Here is a 19,649-nt window from a genome sequence, read left to right as displayed (position 1 = left end):
TAGGTCATCAAATCTAGCACATTATTCTTTCTTGCCCTTCCTTCCTACACATCATTAAAATGTGCTTCCAATTTCCTCATCTATTGCCTCCTTTATCCTGCTGATGTCAGTATTCAGGATCAATGCTCTGTTGATATCTTTCTGCTAGCTCTCATTTTCATTAAATTGACCCATAGTCCTTTCCAGGGTAATTGTGTGCAACTGACTGCCTTTTTCATGGTTAAGAAACTCCTTGTTCAAAACTGAACTGTGTCTCCCCAAGATTCATGTATTAAAGCCCTAACCCCCAATGTACCTCAGAATATGACTATATTTACAGATAGAGTCTTTAAGAGGTAATTAAGGTTAAGTCAGGTTATACGAGTGGACTCTGTTCTGATATGATTGGTATACGTATAAGAAGAGAGACACCAGAAATGCTCACACACAAATAAAAAGCCACGAGAGGACACAGCAAAAAGCACAACCATCTGCAGATGGAGAGAGAGGCCTCATGAAAAACTATACCTGCCAATACCTTGATCTTGGATTTCCAGCCTCAAGAATTGTGAGAAAATAGATTTCTGTCATTTAAGCCACCCAGGCTATGGTATTTTTTTTTTTTTTTTTTATTATGGCAACCCTAGCAAACCAATATATCCGTAAATACATTTTCATTTTTGCTGGGCATTCAACCAACCTCCTCATCATTGTGAAATGCCACCACATCCCTTAAGACATCATTCTTATCCCATGAAGTAAGACAAGCACATAGCCAGACCACTTACCAATCACTACTACTTCTACATTATTATTCCAATATTACATGTCAGTCTTTAAGGATAGTAAGTTTGATTTTAAACGGAAATGATACATCAGGAGGAGGGGGGTGTAAATATATCTTGGTTGAAAAACACAAACAGCACGGTGGTGTTACATAAATTTGTCTAAGAGAGAGTTATATATGACACCTGGATGTGAAGCCCAGTTTCCCTGCTTATTATCTGTGTAACCTTGAGCAAGCTACTGAATCTCAATGTGGATAATAATAGTACCTACTTTATGCTGTTGTATGTTGAATATGTTAATATTTGTAAAGTACTTAGCCTGGCACATTAACTGTTATATAAATGATTTGCTATTATCGAGGGAAGTGATTTTGGATGAGATTGCTAAGTGAGTGCAGGGAAAAGGACCAAGGTGACAGGAAGGCTGAAGTAGCAAGTGTTGATTATATATTAGAAATTTGAAGGTAAATGAAGGTTAGATTCAATAATAATTTTAAAAATGAGTAGAACAAGAGAGAAAAGTTGTTTTTTTTTTTTTTATTTTAGGATAAAGGAGAATTGAATATATTTACAATTTCACAGATGAGACTCCTTGAAGGTGAGAGAATAGGCATTAATAAAGCAAAACACTGAAAAGAGATTAAGGAGGTCAAATACTGTCTGGAGCAGGTCAGGGCCCATTAATAAGTTATAAATTAAGAGGATGGTAACCAGATTTTAAAAACCAAAATATCTTAGAGAACATTAGAATTCAAGAGATGTAACAGTGTGAGTAGTGTCTCATGAAATGAAATGTGTCAGCTTTATATACACATATAAATGTGTATACTCGGCTGAAATATGCAGTATATTCTTACTGTGGGTCTTGGTTGAAAACGTTCTTACCTTAGAGTATAAGGCACTTTTGAAAGAGATTTTTCTTCTGACGTGAGAAGAAAAAAGTATCAGTGAACTGGGATTGGAAACATATTATTCAATTTAACAAAATTAATTCACCTATCCATTACATTCATTACAAAAGAAACTAGTGTAAAATTATGTTGTGCTTCTTGGATTTTAAACTAAATGAGTGAAATGATTTACCAAATGTATTAACTTAAAAGTCTTACAACTTAATTTTCTTATTTATTTTGTTTTACTGAATATTTAACACAGTGAATGAATCACTCTTTGAAAGTCTTGTGGGCTATTCATTAGATGCCAATATATATAAAGACTGGTTTTCATTCACCTGTATTACTTATTTTGCATTCTAAGAAACACCTCAAAACTAATCTTTGCCCTTCTTCTTTTTTTAATGTTTATTTATGTTTGAGAGAGAGAGAGAGAGACAGAAAGAGAGAGAGAGACAGAGAGAGAGAACAAGCAGGGGAGGGGCAGAGAGACAGGGAGACACAGAATCCAAAGCAGGCTCCAGGCTCTGAGCTGTCAGCACAGAGCCCAACGCGGGGCTCGAACTCATGGACCGTGAGATCATAACCTGAGCCAAAGTCAACTGCTTAGCCAACTGAGCCACCCAGGTGCCCCACTTTTGCTCTTCTTGACAGTGCTTGTAGAGGACAAGGTTCAGAACTCCCAGGATCTCATGCAGCTGGCTCTCCCGGGTGATTCTGCCCACTTTTCCCAGCTTCGGCTGTCATCTACAGAATATGGAGACTGCCCTTGTGTGCTTCCCTTGCTCTGGACACACAGCTCCAACTATTTCTGGGTCATTTTTTTTTTTTTTTAATCTGAGATTCCTAAAGCACAAATGCAATATCTGAAAATTTTAAATTTTAAAAATTTAAATCATTCATTTTGATCACTAGCCTTACCATCAACCTACTAGTTTAAGGTAGAAATGTAAAAGTCAGAATGTTCTCATCCTTCTGCAACAAATCATCAAGTTCTGTCAATCCTGTCTCCAAATAGCTCTCCGTGTCTCCCCCTCCATCTCAGAGGACATTATTTTCTCTCATTTTAATTCAAAGCCCTTTTAATCGATCTCCACCTTCTTGTTTTTCTCTTTCTGATTAGTCTTCTACACTCAAATCAGTTACCGTTCTAAAATGTCAGTGTATTATAGTCTAGAAATCCAGCTTATCTCTCCCCATTCTTCCATGCCATCCGCACTCTTAGCCAGTCACATACAACTTGTGTCTCTTCCTTCAATATGTCCTATTCTTTCATACTTTTTTTTAAAAAAACACCTTCATACCTTTGCATATGATATTTTTTCTCCACTTGGAATGTTCTGGGCTGCCTTCTCAACCTGCTTACTCTTTAGCTCTACTACTCTTCAATATACAGTTCAAACATCAACAACTGACATTCCTTTTTCTTTACCTTCTCAGACTTTCTACACAGCATTGGAAACATTCGTTCATTAATCACTCATTCACTTAATCATATACTGAGTACCTTCCATGACCCTATACTTGTTATTTTGCATTGTAATTAATTGTTTTGATGTTTCTTTCCCCAACTAGAGAGGGAAATCCTAAAAGACAGAGACAACATCTGATTTAATGTGGCTTCCCTGAAGTCAGACTTCAGGCCCACTACCTAAAAGGCATTTAACAAATGTTGGCATAAATTAATCTGATGCTTTCTAACATATTATTTTCTTCTACCCTCCAATTATTTCTCTTTTCTCCAACAAACTTTAAAATTCTGTGAGAACAGAATCATCAGGCATTTAATTATTAATGGCATAGTCTGGGGTGAACAGGATTAAACATCTTTTCTAAAGAGATACAAGCCTACTTGAAAGCTGCCTGAAACTTGGAATCATTAGCACCGATTTGTGGTCTCCTAGCAACTAACCATTTCTTAAAGAAAAAGTTAAAACTATTTTGCCTAGTTCCTTAGGCTTCAAAAATTCAGTATCTTAAAAACCTTTACATTTCCTGAGAAAATGGTTTAAATTTTTATTACTGATGAACCTGAAAACCATATAGCTAAAAGGTATGACCTAAGCTTCTTTCTTTTATGAAAAATAAATTGCTTCATGGAAAAGTCAGACTTACTTTAACATCAACAAAATCACTTAGGCAAATACAGTGCTCTCATTTGCTCATTTACACACAAAGATGAACACTTTGTGTCTATTAGTATTTATTACTGTTTATTATTATATTTTTTCTACCTCATTCTTTAATGTTTATTTTTGTGTTATTGAAAAACAGCCTGCAAATTAGAGAATTTCCTAAAGAAAGGGCTTTGTGTGCATTTAATAACATTTACTGACCCAAATAAGCACTAAAAGAATCTTTAGAGCACAGCAGTTTTGTCCAAATTTTGAAAGTGCCCAGGGGTATGAAAGCTCACTGTTTATCCTAACAACTCACATTCTCTAAAGCCTGGCAGATCCTTTCCCCAAACCAAAAGTATTTGTTCAAGAGGCAAGATCTTACGTTCTGAGGACCATCACCGTATCTCTTCATAAATCTATTACCAAATTCCAGGAATTTTTTTTAAATATTTGAATTACTAGAAATTTAGACTATTAGAATATTTTCTTTAAATATTTTTTGAAAATTTACATAAAATAGCAGTATGTTATTGCATTTAACAGTGGTATTGACCATCACCTCCACCACAAATAGTAACAGTAATATTAATAACAATGCTAAATCAGCTCATTTTTTTTTTTCAACGTTTATTTATTTTGGGACAGAGAGAGACAGAGCATGAACGGGGGACGGGCAGAGAGAGAGGGAGACACAGAATCGGAAACAGGCTCCAGGCTCTGAGCCATCAGCCCAGAGCCCGACGCGGGGCTCGAACCCACGGACCGTGAGATCGTGACCTGGCTGAAGTCGGACGCTTAACCGACTGTGCCACCCAGGCGCCCCTAAATCAGCTCATTTTTATTAAGTATGTGACAGGTACTGTATTAAACTATATATTTATGTAATAATAAATATATAAATATACATATTTAAAGGGGTTTAAATTTTAACCTATTTAATTTAAAAAGAAATTTAATGTTTATTTATTTTTGAGAGACAGGGGGGTAGAGGCAGAGAGAGAGGGAGATACAGAATCTGAGGCAGGCTCTAGGCTGAGCCATCAGCCCAGAGCCCAACATGGGGCTTGAACTCAGGAACCGTGATATTATGACCTGAGTCAGAGTCGCACGCTTAAGCCAGGCACCCCAAATTTAAACCCCTTTAAACCTACAGTAGCCTCCATTAATATAGTCTCCTCCACCATTTAGAAGACTAATTCTTTTCAGAATTATTGGGATGGCAATAGGTACAAGAAAACTTAGGAACATTTTTCTACCTACCAAGCAACATTACAGTTATCTCCTGGCACACTGCTGACTTTCCCTGACCTTCTTACAGAACAAAAAGTACCCTTTAAATACATTGGGAAATTACAAATTTAGAGCTGATTGAACTTCACAGATTATCAAATTTTCTTCTTACACTTTACAGATAAGAAAAATGAGATGCAGATAGATTGGTCAAAAAAAAAAATGCCTTGATCAGAATGGTTATTGGTAGATCTACAACTGAAGCCTAGATTTTCATAGCGCTACAAATAATTGTGGTGTAAATCACTCAGTAATTATTGTCGTTAACTAAAATTTTTAAAGAATAGAAGTGGTGGGAAGGAAAGGTTTCTAATACATAAAACTCAAGAGAGATCTGTTCTTTTCTGAGGAAGAATAGGTTCCCCCTAATGAGGCAATCAGTAAACAAAAGATCAACTTACATTATTCTAACTTGAAACTGCATCAGTAATGCAGTTGATTAGTAACAACAGTAACCTCCTCTAGAGTGCCTAAGGAAAGAGTAGAGGAGGCTCTGATTCTCTCTTCTGGACTCATTTCCAGAGAAAATCATAATCAGTCGAGTATTTCCATTTGCCAATTGGACACAGGAACACGTGGTTATCCAAGTCAAAGTTAGAGAAATAAGATTTATATTGATCTCAGATTGATCCTTTCTGTGCATTCAAATGAATGTTAAATAATGTCTTAGTAACGATTTTCCAGTATAATAAATGACAAAAAAAAAAGCTGTTTTACTTCATTTTTACACTAAATCTTGCCAGTTGACCTATATAAAATAGTTAAGATTTAACAACCAAATCTAGTTATTAATTAATAATAAAAGAACCTGAAAAACAGAGTGGAGTGGGTAATTAAACAGCATGGGCTTTACCATCACCCACAAGTGAGTTCAAATTTTGGCTGCTTCTCCTACTAGTTGTGTGACCTTGGACAAATTACTTAATCTCTCTTTAGAATTGAGAGCTAGAAGGCCCGATATTGATTGTGGTCAAGATGAAATGAGATACATTATGCAAGGCACCTAGCACAGCATCCCACACGGAGCAGCATAAAATCAATGTTGATTCACTTTTCCATTATTCTTTTTGACTAGAAACTTAGCAGACTCAATGACCTTGGTCTGAACAAAATTTGATTACAGTAATCCTAGGCACCCTAATTTTGATATTGTTTTGAAAGGGTAGACATACTCAAACAAAACTCCACATATTCAGTTCTCCCCAAACTGAAAAAACAGTTTCCAGTGAAAGTCCTATTGCTTTAACACCTGGTCTTTTGCCCAGCCACCTGAGAATTATGTGACAGGCTGAGCCCCTGCTCATGATTTTTTGGCTTTAGGTAATAGTTCTACTAGAGACCTTTGTGGACAGTCACTAGTAAGACTTTTCATAATTTTTTTAATGCAAATATTATGACAATTCAATTGAAAAAACAAAAAACAAAAACGTGGCTATCCATTAAATACAAAGCACCGTGCTGATGCTGAGTAGCAAAGATGAGTAAACCATGGTTTTATCCGTTTTCTTTAGAAGTTCACAATCAGGCAAGTGCACAACTAACTATGTTGATGATGTTTCTTGTGCATTTAAAAATTGTTCAGGAATGTAACAAATGTAAAAGGTGACTTTGGTGAAAAGGCTGATGTAGAATACTGTAACTGCTTATTTTTGTGAAAATATTTAATGGAGGCATAATTAGAAAGCCCTCTGGCTTTTAAAATATTCTAGGATATGGTTTCATGGAAAGAAAAGTATAATGGGGGATAAAAGTTTTCTTTAGAGTAGTGTCCAACAAAATAGAGATTTAAACCAGGCTAGTCTGCAGATAAAAGGAGTGCATTTTGCAATGAAAGTCATTAAAAACACCTTATTACATGTTGTAAAGTCGAATAGCAGAGGGAATTGTGACTCATTTAAACTCTAACAAATGACCAATCCATGTAAGTGGGTCTCAGAGGCAGTTTATAATCAATCATAGCCAATGAATCTGTGAGTAAGTGGCATACCAGCCAGAGAACAGAGAATGAATGGAGTCTTTTAGGCTTATTTGGTATAACACAATGTTTAAATAAGTGTTATGAAGCTTAGGGAAAAACAACTAGTATAAATTATACTTTATCCTTCTGAAATAGGTAGGAAATTGTGCCAAACAAAAGTCATAACTGCTGGGCTTTGTTTAGCAATACGATGATGCTAAAATAAACTCTGAGGCAGTTCTGATGCTATGCCAGATAACGACAGAAGTCCAAACGTGTCAACTTCTTACTAATAGTGTTCAAACAAGATGGCAGGTAAGATGAGTTAAAAATTATAATCCAATTAAAATTGTATTTATTGTGTTCATCTCAAAGATATTAAATTATACTGTGAAGGAACCATTTACTACTTAATGAACAAATGTTAGAAATCCTACTGTGTGCAAGGCACTATGATTGGTGAGGTAGGAACAACACTTTTAGAACACAGAGAACAAAGAGTATGGGAAACAAGGAAAACTCTATCTATAAAGTTCTTTGAAATCCATATATCCCTAAATAAAAGAATAACATTGATTAGAATAATACTAGTCTGTGTAATCTACAGAGTGCAAATACTTTCACATATATTATTGATACATGGCTTCCAGAATCCCTGCCGGAGATAGAGGTAAGAAACAGGTATGCTATCCACAATAATAAAGAGAAGATTAGACATGAGCTCTCAGCTCATTCTAAATCTTTCCATTAAAGTAGGCTATGCTAGCTCTCCTTACAGACACACACTTTATTTTCATGATGCTAACGTTCAAATAAGGAAGCAGGATTAGAATGTGGTACCATCTAAATCACGTGAGTTATTACAATTTATGTGACATTTAAACAAGCAATTCTAGGCCAAAAGGAATTCTTACAAAAAGGTAACTTTTCCTCCCCATAATTCCAAAGAGCTAGTGATTCAACAGATGTCAAAATTTCCTTCCAAGACAGAATGCAGGTTAGTTCTTAAAATATTTAATTTTTTGTTTTTAAATTTTTGTCCCTAAATAAGCATGAGGTGAAGCAACAGAAAGATACTAATCAAGTAATGGCACCTTCATTTTATGTTTTTGAAACAATTCACTTCTTATTCTGAGTTTCTGCTGATCACACTCTTTGTAACCTGAGCTAATGAGAACTTGGCTTTGAAAATAAAGTCTTCGACTGACAGCGTGTCTAGGGGAAGTTCTCCATATAATTATCAGATGCTATTTTTTGTTTCTCTTGTTTATCTTTGGGTTTAAACAAAAGGTGGTCACTTAAAAAGCAATTAAATTTTTAAAAGAAATGGTTCATTATTCCTGATTTCTTTTGTAATGGAAATTACAGCAAGTATATAATAGTCTGTACACACAATGTCTTAAAGATATTATTCATGTGAATTCTGACTCTAATGGTAACAAAATCCAATTTTATTCTACCTTGAAAAGCTATACACCATAATATAGCAGAGAAAGACCTTGATCTGTAGGTGGAAAATCAGGAAAAGAAACCTGAAGAGTTTTTACAAAGAAAGTCAACAATAATTACCCTTTGAAATTTGTATTTTTTTAATAAGGAGAGTGCCAAGAATTTTGCCAGGTAAACTCAACCTATGTATTATTTTTAAATCTCTCAAAAATCGATACTAGTAAAATTTTTATTTCAAAATGTATTATCACCTAACTTCATCATTTTGTACTTCCAAATTAAGCATGCCACAAACATCTCTGAAACAGAATAACCAATGAAAGGGAATAAAGACAAATGCACAGACTGTGTAGGGGAGCCTCTATTTCAGCAAACATTGTTTATTAAAGACCTAGCTTAATATCAATGAAATTAACTGCAGGATAGAAGGCCAAATTAAAAAGTAAAGTATATCAAATATTGTTATATGCTTTATTTAATTTTCAATAATCTCACGTTCTGTTGGAAATAAATTAACTTTCTAATAATGGAAATGTTGAACTGTGGAAAATGGTACATGGTGTAGTCCTCACTTAACAAGATTGAAAATGCATACTAATTAGCATATTAAAGACTGACCTATTTAGAAGTAAGGAAATATGTTTAATTTTTATTAACTCAGTGTTTTCCAAACTTACTTGGTTACAAAACATTTTTAGCAAAGAAAATTTTTAACGTTTATCTCCTGGAATATAGGTTTAATGGAATGAAGATCATGTCTAAGAAAATATTTTTCTAGTTCAAAGTTATCTTCCTATTAGTACTCAATTTTAACTATTGTTTTTTTCAAATAAAAACCAATGGAAAGCAGTGCCTATAGCATCTTTTTCAGAATCCATTCTTGGTTTCTTAACACTAATAGAATCATCCCTGATACCCCATCATCACTGTCACCACTATTGGCCCCTGCAGTTTTAATAACCTTTGGGTCACCAAAGTCACATCACAATGACAGCCATCATAATGTCTGAGAGTATTACAGTGTATGCCAAAGACTAATATCTCAAGACCAACTCACACAATACATTTTTTTAAAGTTCCCATTCATACTGCAACACCATTTCCAGTCCTTCTGAATAGCATAAAACTTGCCTCCAAGGACAAGCACTAGAGCATCAGGTCAAGAGAGATGGAAAATGTAAACTACAGTGCTTAAATTCTAGAGTTGTTTCTGTTGATTTTAACCACCTTTTGGTGGGATTTAGTGATGGTGCTAATTTGCATTAGGCAAATTGTCTCCAAATCAAGGTGGTCACTATTTCTCTGCACCAAGCAAACCAAATATTAGGTTGAAACACATGAAATTGCCAACATTTGGCCATTATTGATGCACAAAGATCTCAAATTGCAAATAAAGAGACATTTAGGGGCACTGCCTCTAATTATATCTTAATTAAAAAAAAAAAAAAAGGAAACTGAATTTTTATGATGAAACAGAAAAAGTAGGATATCACAAAAGGCCTTATGGAAGAGAATATACCCAAAACTGGTGAAGCGAGTTTATACTTAAAAATCAGCAACCAGGGGCGCCTGGGTGGCGCAGTCGGTTAGGCGTCCGACTTCAACCAGGTCACGATCTCGCGGTCCGTGAGTTCGAGCCCCGCGTCAGGCTCTGGGCTGATGGCTCAGAGCCTGGAGCCTGTTTCCGATTCTGTGTCTCCCTCTCTCTCTGCCCATTCCCCGTTCATGCTCTGTCTCTCTCTGTCCCAAAAATAAATAAACGTTGGAAAAAAAAAAAAAATTAAAAAAAAAAAAATCAGCAACCAGCATACTCCACCTTAGTTTTGAACATTATGGGAAAATTTTGTTTTCTTTTAATGAAGGAGATTTACCAGCAAGATTACGTTACAAATAAAAACACAACAACAACAACAAATGTTTCAAAGCAGTGTTTTTGAAAATTGTGAAACCTCTATACCTATTGTGAATGGATGCTTATTCATTATGGGCCAACTTCTAAAATCTTATATGTGGACTCAAATTTTGCAGGAACTGTGCACTGTTGAGTTTATTATAGGAATTCTTGAAAACATTCATTTCCAGGGAGCCTGGGTCGTTTAAGTGTGATAGTGATGATAGATATGATTATCTGAGTTCTTGATGACATTGTGAAGATACTGACTTATTCAACAATGGAAATGCTTTATGTTCACACTTGATATGTGAGATAATAAAGTCCTTATCATTACCTATACCTGAGTGCTAACTGCAGCTGAAATCATCCCAACTCAAAAACAAGCTAATGACTCTTTAGACAACAATTCTGAAAATGCATGTCATACAGTACAGCATACAAACCAGAGAGAAGCATGTAGATAATTTAAGACAACTATTTACTAATTACACAAACAGTTTACTATAGCCCCACTTTGTACGTGACTACATAATGCTCAATACTAGCTTAGGCACTTTTATATATTTTGAAACATTTCACCAATGGGGGTAAAAACACTTTCAAAGTATTTAACATACATTTCCATCAAAAAAAAACAATATGGAGAACACACACAAATTGTATTCACTAGATGAATTTTTTTTTGAAAAAATTTATTACATTCCTTTTCATTGCATGACACTGAATGAACCAGGTACTGAGGGAGTACCACCTTCAAGCAGCTAACTACCCAATGTAAAGAAACATATCTTCATACTTTATCAAAACTCCGACATACGGAAAAAATCTAATATAGACGTAACTGGAATCTCAGAAAAGGAGAAGAGAAAGAACAGGATAGAATCTCCTTAACATGAAGAAAAGAAGCGAGGGGGTGCCTGGGTTTGGCTGAGCATCAGACTTTGGCTCAGATCATGATCTCACAGTGTGCGAGTCTGAGCCCCATATAGGGCGCTATGCTGACAGCTCAGAGCCCAGAGCCTGCTTCAGATTCTGTGTCAGATTCTGTGTCAGATTCTGTGTGTGTCTCTCTCTCTGCTCTTCCCCCACTCATGCTCTCTCTCTCTCTCTCTCTCTCTCTCTCTCTCTCTCTCTCTCAAAAATAAAAAAATAAACATAAAAAAAATTTTTAATAAATAAATAGAAAAGAAGCCAGAAGACAATGCAGTGGCATCCTCAATGTGCTTAAAACAGACAAAACAATCAAACAAAAAACTGCCAACCTACAGATCTATACCTGCAAAAATTCCTTTCAATATGGAAGGATTTCAAAGAAACCAAAACCCAAAGAATTTAAGAGCTAAGGTGCACTAAAAGAAATATTAAAGGGAATTCTCTAGGTTGAAGAAAAATGACTTTCAATGAAAACATATAAATGCAAAAAGAAATAAAAGAAATAAGGAACAAGGTAAAAGCTAAAGAGAAATGAATAATGGCTTTTCAATACTACAATAATAATCCTTTATGATGTCTAAAATAAATGGCAAATTGGAATATATGTTACAATAATGCAAAAAGTTAAGTGGAGTTAAAGCATCCATTATCTAGGGAGTAGGAAAGTTAAATTAATGTCAGACTATAATAGGTCATGGATGTATGTTGCCATCTCTAGGATAGTCACTAAAGCAAAAATGTAAGAGTTGGTAAGTAACAAATTAATAAAAGGAAAAAAATAGAATAATGAGAATTAAAAAAGAGTACATTAGCAGATCTACATCTAAATATGTAAATAACTATATGAACTATAAGTGGAATAAACTCTCCAATTAAAAAGAAAGATTATTAGACTGGGTTTAAAAAACAAGTATGGGGCACCTGGATGGCTCAGTTGGTTGAGCATCTGACTTCAGCTCAGGTCATGATCTGGCAGTTCGTGAGTTCAAGCCCCGCATTGGGCTCTGTGCTGACCGCTCAGAGCCTGGAGCCTGTTTCAGATTCTGTGTCCCCCTCTCTCTCCGCCCCACCCCTACTTGTGCTCTGTCTTTCAAAAATGAATAAACATTAAAAAATTAAAAAAAAAAACAACTATAGATTTTAAATATATAAAAGATTGAAAGTAAAAGAGTAAAGAGATGAAAAAGATATATCATGTAAACATCAAGGAAAAAAAAAGTTGTTACAGCTATAGTATTATCAGACAAAGAACTTTAAGGGAAAGAAGCAGTACTAGACCAACAAGAGAGATTTCATAATAATAAAAAAAAGTCAATTCCCAAAAAGATATAGTAATTCTAAATTTATATCCACCACATAATATATAAATAGTAAACAGTCTAAGTCTCTATTTAAAACTACATCTGGGGGCGCCTGGGTGGCGCAGTCGGTTAAGCGTCCGACTTCAGCCAGGTCACGATCTCGCGGTCCGTGAGTTCGAGCCCCGCGCCAGGCTCTGGGCTGATGGCTCAGAGCCTGGAGCCTGTTTCCGATTCTGTGTCTCCCTCTCTCTCTGCCCCTCCCCCGTTCATGCTCTGTCTCTCTCTGTCCCAAAAATAAATAAACGTTGAAAAAAAAAAATTAAAACTACGTCTGTATATTTTTAAATGTCTACATGGACATTTGGTAGTATTATTTAATATTTATTTAGGACCTCTATTTCCAAGGCTTTTATTCAAGGACTAAGTATAAATCACTGTTCTGCTACCTTATTTGCTTTGCCATCAAATCATAATAGAATATCCAACAAGGATATGAACATTCACATTCATCTTCACGGTGCATTAATGTCACCAAACTATATCTTTTTCCACTTAAATGTGTGCCCACTCCATTGAGTCAGAAATCAAGGAGGCCATATACTCCACCCTTCTTTTATTAGGAGCCTTAAGTTGTTTTATAAAAATGAAGGCATCAAATACACTTAAATTTAAAATATAAAATCAAACTCTCCGAACTCTTAGATTTTAATAGAGTGTTCTACTAAATGAAAACAAGGAATGTTAGCACAGGAAGGGTTCTCAGAGATAAATTCTGTAGTTAGACTTCCTGGGTTAGAATCCCAGTTCTATAATTTACTAGCTGCATTGCCTTAGAAGTTTTCTAATCTTACTGTGCCTCAATTCTCTCGACTGTAAAATAACAGTATATACTTCGTATGATTGTTGTTGCATGTAAATAAAGTAATGCATATAAGAAAACTAGAATACATTCTGGCACCCATATAAATGTTTAAGTCCGTAGCAGTTGTGGTGGTGGTAATGAAGTTACGGTAATAGAGGTAATGGAACCATAATAGAAGAGTAATAGCAACAACAATAGCAATGTTAATAGTAAAGAAGCAGAAAAAGGGGGAGGAACAATAATTGTAGTAGAAGAATCAGAATTAGAAGAACTAGTCACAGTAGTTACCAGTGTCAGAATAACTGCAATTTTCCAGGGTTCACAAACTCAAATACTTCCAGAAATCATGCAAATGATATCAATGAATAAAGTGAACCAGATTAAATATAAAAGCCCTTTCTGTGTTAAGGACTACAGAAAACTAGGGAATCTATGTCTTTTTTAAATGCATTCAGATTTATTATTTGGAAGACTCATGTTGGGGCGCCTGGGTGGCGCAGTCGGTTAAGCGTCCGACTTCAGCCAGGTCACGATCTCGCGGTCCGTGAGTTCGAGCCCCGCGTCAGGCTCTGGGCTGATGGCTCGGAGCCTGGAGCCTGTTTCCGATTCTGTGTCTCCCTCTCTCTCTGCCCCTCCCCCGTTCATGCTCTGTCTCTCTCTGTCCCAAAAATAAATAAACATTGGAAGACTCATGTTACCAAGGGGAAAAAAAAAAAGTGTATGACCTAGGTCATACCAAAGACCAACAGTCACAATCTCTGATACAGTCTCAAGTTATTCATTTATATTAAAAAAATATATATGATTGTTAATATGGCTACCCATTATGCTTGACAAATAACAGGGCTAACAGTACTCGAAGTTCTTTTTTTTTTGTTCCACCATCCCCCAAATTACAACTCTCCCCACAAAACCCTGAGTGCCACAGATACATGTTTGCAGCTATTATTCCTCATTACCAGTGAGTTTTACCTCAAAGCTTGAAATTGGCACTAAGGATATCACTTTGAGTCCTTCTTCTGCCCACCCCACTTGTAACTGTTCCCTTTCACTAATCTTGTATTCAGACTCTGCTTAGCAAGCCTGCTGATATCCATCCTTCACACATACCCAGCCCCCACCCCCCCCCACCCCCCCAAATGAAGCTGCAGCAAGTATCATGTCAATGCTGGTGGGCTGGCAACATTCCAGAACCTCATCACTGGTAACCTTCCTATCCCTTTGATCTAAAATATGGCTTATAAATGATGTTGATGAACTGGTTCAAGGAACCAGATGCGCTGTTTGTGCTGGAGATCCCTGTCACAATCACAAAGAGGCAAGAATCCTTTATACTACATTATAGACATTCAGCTGATTTAGAGAGGATCGCTACATTACCCCCCTCTTTTGTCTCAACCGGATCATGGTCGCAGTTACACAGGATCAGTAAAAATGTTTAGCTTCATTTTCCAAGGACAAAAATGACCCAGGCTTTCTTAAGTCTGTTTTACAATGAATCAAAAAACAATAAATAAATAAGACAGTGCAACCCCTTTAGCATTTCTTATATATAAATATTCAATCGCACCCATAGTCATCTACATCCACCTAAAGATCTCACACCCTTACATTAACAGCTTCATAAAAACTTGGTAGTACAATCTGATTTAATTTTCACAATGATACACAGCTATTACAGAACCACAAAATCAACCCAAGATGGAACTTTTTAGAACACCAAGATCCGTATGTCAAACAAATAGAAATATATGAGTCACATACAGAATTTTAAATTTCCCATTAAACACATTTTAAGAAGTAAAACAGAAGTAAATGAAGTTAATAGTAATAATATAATTAACTCAATATATACAAAATAATTATTTCAAGATTTAATTAATACACAAATGCATTAATGAGACATATTCTTTTCTCATACTACATTTCTGAAATCCAATGTGTAGTCTATACTTCGATCACATTTCAATTTGGACTAGCCACATTTCCAGTGTCCAACAGTCTCAGGTAGCTGGTGGCTACCTTACTGAACAGTGCAGTGCACAGCCAGAAAAATGACGGTCCGATGAACTGACAGATTGTGATTTAGCTTCTGTTTGAATGCTATTTTCTCTTCTTCCCATCTTGTCATGTAGTCTAAATTGCAGTTTCTTTTTAACATATCTTATTCCATCTTTTCTCATTTAAATACCATTCTCCTAGGTCAATGATTCTGAATCATGTTTGGAATATAGTCCCCATTGAAAATACATTAAAAATTTGATCCTTGCTCTAGAAGAATGTACATTTGCATTGTTAAGAGTTGAACTGCCCACCCACCACCACTAAAAGGCATTTTGGAGTCTTACTCCCTGGTATCTAAGAATGTGATTTTATTTGGAGACAGAGTATTCACTGAGGTAACACACAGGAGAACCTTTCTAGGCCTCAGTTTCCTCACTGGAAAAATGACGGGCTTGAACTAGAAGATCTAGATTACTGAAGTACATAATATCTTTCCTCAGCAATTATGTATAAGAACCCATGATTGCTAGGAAATATACTCAAACTGCACTTCCTGTTTTGTGACAGGTTTTACTAAATCAAGCTTTTTACTTAGAATTTATAAATAAATGAGCCTATGATAAACAAGCTGGATAAGATTAAGGGAATAATCTGTGATTCTAAAGTTGAATTTCTGACTAATCTCTTTGGCAGTACATGTTGTTACCCCTCTGTGAGTAGACATTCACTGTTTGAAGCAACGAGCTCTTTGATACTTAGAGATTTTGGATTCTGTTCTATTTTTAAAAGCTACTATATCAGTATTCATCAACTGTTTGACATAGCCATTCATTTATTTTCTAAAAGGCTATTCTATAATCACACTTCCTTTCAGGAAGCCCACCAACTAAGTAGAAGCCTAAATTACTGATAGCAGTTATACAGGGACCTTCCTGTTGGTTAAGAATCAAGACTAATTAAACTAATGTGCTAAATCGTGGGCTAATAATTACGGAGAAAAGTGGTAAGAAAGCTTATTTTATTTGTTTTAGTGGTTGTGTACCTTTAAAATAAAGCTAAGAAGAATAAAACATTCTAGAATAAGTATTTTTCTTATTTATACTTTTAGTAAAGTTGATTTAACTGGTCTCTAATTTTAAGAAATCTTGTCAATTTCTGCTAAGAGAAATAATTATAATTTAAAAATATTGATTATCTTAATAATTTAAAATAAATAATTAAAAACAATTAATGAGACATTAAAATAACTCCTCTTGTAAAGGCTACTTAGGAGCCAATTAAGCATAAGTTTTCAAAATGCTTTATAAGAAAAAGCCTTTTTCTATGAAAGAAGCCCAATCTTTCCAATAATTATTCACACACATTTTGAATTATGTTAACATTAAGAAATGTTTTGTAATAATGGTTAAAATTCTTAGACTATTCATATACATTTTAAAATTATTTTCTCATGTAATTTTACTATTATTACAGGTCAAAATGGCTATATATATGAAAAACTGCAAAACCATAAATTATTTTTTAGTTTATATCAGACATTATTGAGGCCAATGAAAGCCCACCTGCAGTACTCAGATGGTATACTAATTACACTCTGATCTCTTTGTATTTTGGTGAGGTTCTGTTATTCAGGAGACCTACTCAACCTCAAGTTTCTCTGCAGACATGGACATCAGGTGTTATCTTGCTCTGTACCCAACAAACAGATTTCCGGTAGGAAAGGTCATTTCACTATAACTATAGTAAATAATGTATAGTAAATAAATCTATAGTAAATAACCCAACAGGTTATTTTTCCATTGAATTAAAAAACAAAAACAACATGAACATTAAAAAAAAAAAAAGATCAGATTCTGTGTCTCCCTCTCTCTCTGCATCTCCCTGGCTGCATTCTGTCTCTCTCTCTCTCTCTCAAAAATAAACATAAAAAGAAAACAAAACACTGTAGGTAGGATGAGTCCAGACTAAGCAGGAAGTCCTTTAAAACCACGAGGAGTTAATACAGACTAGGGGAGAGTGAAAGTGACCCATTCCATCCTCCTTTGTAATCCAGAGGCTGAGCTATAAATAGAGATCACTGCAACCAGTTTATAGATCATAATCTTAATCTGAAAGAAAGCAAAATACCCATGAACTCTAGGGCTTTACTATGCAGTTTAGTTTACTTCTTAAACTAAGGCTGTAATACCGTTGCTACCTACCTAGAAACTCTAAAAATTAAGACCTAGAAACAGTAAACCTTGCTTTATATTTTTACAGAAAATTATAAAATGTAGTTGTAGGGTGGTATAGACTGTGACATTCAAGATTCAGAATTCTTCCAAGATCTTTTAGCTAACAAACTTTTAAATGTTTTTAAAGGGTTTTCATACTATATGGTATCATACACATAAGCATGATATACTTTATTACATTGGAGTACTGTCATCAGTTATTTCCTCAACAATCCTAATGATGGGAGGGAATTTAAAACTTTGGAAAAAAAAAGTAATAAAATAGATTGCCTATGCATAAAACTGTTACCTATCAGTTTTCTGTAAACTACAATATCCCTATTGTACTTCTGGATATATATATATATATATCTCCAAATAAAATATATATATATATATATATATATATATATATATCTCCAAAAATATATATATGTATATATATATATATATATATATATCTCCAAATAAAATATATATATATATATCCAAAATATATATATAACAGACCTTTTCCTTGAAATGAATACTGTGAATCACCAAGTGTCTTGGTCTCACTAAACTTATATTATGCAGGAATAGGGTTAAAAAAAAAAGGGAACAACTCATGAGGAAATTTGGTGGTTTCAATAATAATGAAAATACATTTGCATAATAGAAATGACTACCAAGTTAAACATTTAGCCATTTAAATAAATGCCTTTCTGGAAGAGTTAAATGTATTAAATCCCATCAACTGCTTTCCTCTTGTTCTTACTGGAGGGAAAGTGTACATGAAACTGCACTACCTACAATAAATTCAAATATTTACTTGTACAATAAGAATAGGTAATTTATTACCAAGATGGCAGAATAAGTCCAGGAAAAAACTTTCACTGCTCTGGTCCAAATACATAGTAATAATATACAAAATACCAAAAGACAAAGCTATGATTAAATATATATTCATATATCCCATGGACTACTAGTATATTTTGTCTCTGTAAAAGAATGACATATATAATGAAAGTTATTTTTTGTTTAATACATATAATATTTTTCCTCAGATGTATGGAATCTAGTTCTTAATTCCAGATGAAGCATTTTATATCTGAGGTTCTTTTTTTTTATCCCTAACCTTAAGTTTCCTGAATAATTCTTACTGAAGCAGAAGGAAAAGAACAGCTAAAATTTAAAATGAAAGTGCTCTTAATTCTTTTTTTCATGCTCTTAATTCTTGACATCAAAACCTGCCAAAAGCAAGTTAAATGCAATAAATAAATAAATAAATAAATAAATAAATAAATAAATAAAACAGGATTGGACGCCTATAAGTCAAATATGTAGTGAACTAGATTTGAATTAAAGAAAATATGCCATGTAAAACATAGAAAAAATGTACAATGAACTAAATGTTTTTTGAAGAGAAGAGAAATTCTACCAAATTTAAAATAGTACTATTATAGTAAAGCTTTGCTTAAAACAGACTGAACACATAAAGGACCCCATTCTCATATACCCATTATTTAACCACACATTTTCTCTTCAAAAATAATTTCCATCTACTTCAAAGGTTGGTGAGAAACTCTGAATAAGGAACAAAATCAAAGACCATTGTACTCAATAAAAATTCTGAACATTTAAGTTGGAAAGAGTACAGATTCCCTTTTTAGTGAACTTTCAATTACATGTATTATTAAAGAATGACTTCATTTTTTATTGGGTCACTAGTGTAAAACAAGCATGCCCTCCAAATAAAAGGAAATTTAACTCTGATGTGCGAAAGTGAGAGTGTGTTTGAATGTGTGATCCAATTCAAATCTAATTAGAATCAGATTAATCAACCAACTTATTGAATCAATATCAGTAAATTTCCAGGGCTGCAATTAGATATCTTCCTGTGTCTTTGTCCATTTATTCTGCTTTCTTTCCTGTCATTAAGCAAAGCTCCCACGTTCCAAGCTAAACAAATCCTGTCACTTGTCCA

At 34.5% G+C, this 19,649-nt stretch overlaps 1 protein-coding gene across 4 annotated transcripts in view; it reads right to left on the bottom strand.

Annotated features, from left to right (window-relative positions):
• Window positions 1-19,649, bottom strand: part of XRCC4 (X-ray repair cross complementing 4) — a 318,736-nt gene that overhangs the window by 200,401 nt on the left and 98,686 nt on the right. The window lies entirely within an intron of this gene.

This window comes from Lynx canadensis, chromosome A1, assembly GCF_007474595.2.
Source record: "Lynx canadensis isolate LIC74 chromosome A1, mLynCan4.pri.v2, whole genome shotgun sequence".
In the NCBI taxonomy this organism is placed as follows: Eukaryota; Metazoa; Chordata; class Mammalia; order Carnivora; family Felidae; genus Lynx; species Lynx canadensis.
This window is presented reverse-complemented; position numbering and strand designations above follow the sequence as displayed.